The sequence below is a fragment of the Limulus polyphemus genome, unplaced genomic scaffold (assembly GCF_000517525.1).
Source record: "Limulus polyphemus unplaced genomic scaffold, Limulus_polyphemus-2.1.2 Scaffold2861, whole genome shotgun sequence".
In the NCBI taxonomy this organism is placed as follows: Eukaryota; Metazoa; Arthropoda; class Merostomata; order Xiphosura; family Limulidae; genus Limulus; species Limulus polyphemus.
Genome location: NW_013668471.1, coordinates 46,584 through 47,750, shown reverse-complemented (window position 1 = coordinate 47,750; position 1,167 = coordinate 46,584). Strand labels below are relative to the sequence as shown.

The 1,167-nt window shown below is 31.4% G+C and overlaps 1 protein-coding gene across 2 annotated transcripts in view; it reads left to right on the top strand.

The window, feature by feature from the left end:
* The window catches only part of LOC106468076 (Niemann-Pick C1 protein-like), a 57,134-nt gene that overhangs the window by 15,529 nt on the left and 40,438 nt on the right, over positions 1-1,167 (top strand). The window lies entirely within an intron of this gene.

Sequence of the window (1,167 nt, the reverse complement as noted above, 5' to 3'; positions counted from 1 at the left end):
AAACTTGTATTAAAACAATTTAAGTTTAACAGCAATCAGCTATTTCAAAGTAATAACTTGAATATAAACTTTAGCTTAATTTTAAAATTGTAACAAAGCTTCTTCATAAACAACATTTGCAATTTGCTTTCCATCTACCAACAAATAAAAGATTTTGAGGTGACCCCACCCTTGAACACACTACATCTGATTCACCATGAGAAAAGCATAGTTGTTTGAGAAACAATCCAGCAACTTTCATATTTTGACCTTGAATCCCTTTAGAATATTCAACATTGTCTAAAATGTCAACTTGCCAAGATATCTAAACTATATAAAAGCCAGTGTGTTACATCACGCTTGATTTCTTAAAATAGGAGTCATAAAAGCCAAAATGCATTTTTCCAGATAGAACAGTTTGATTACTGCTCATTATGATTTTAGTGATAGGGGTGCAAGGGGACCATAAAGGGGGTGGTGCTTTGAAACCTTAAGTGTAGTGAGTGCTGGTATAATAAGCCTAAAATAAATACATAGTGTGGGATCACCTAGCTTTCAGCCAAATGTATAAAATTTATCATGAAAGTAAAAACATCAATTCAATTTCAAACTTAAATTATTTCTAAATTAAGCTATTTTCTGTTATATCACTAATGTTTTTAATCATAAAAAAAAACCTCCTTAATCAATGGATACTCTAACTTAAGAAATCAACAAATGTTTCCAATTTTGTTTTCGTGCATTTCATTTTATACTTTCAGTACATAGACTAACAACAGTATTAGGTTATACCTTTGTTGTTAAGCAACGTGACATAAAAGCCATTGTTGGAATGTAGTGTTACCAAAACACACTGGCTTTTCTATATATCAGAAATTGTTAATCTAACCGATTTTTATTAATAATTATTCTATGAATACGCCACAAATTCATTTCATGTATAATCTTAATTTTGATTGGCTCACAAAGGAATTTATTGACGTTTGACTGCCTCGACTGCACTTTTCTGCCTTTTTGTTGGTCAAGCTTGATTTCGCAAAATGTATTTGTTTCAGTTAGCTATGAAATGTGAGGTTATTGTATACTATGGGGTGGTAGTACTTGCCACATCATTTTTGACAGGTTGTACGCTAGTTCCCCATATTAATAGTATTTACATAAAAATTCTAGAGACTGCCAAGGCACACG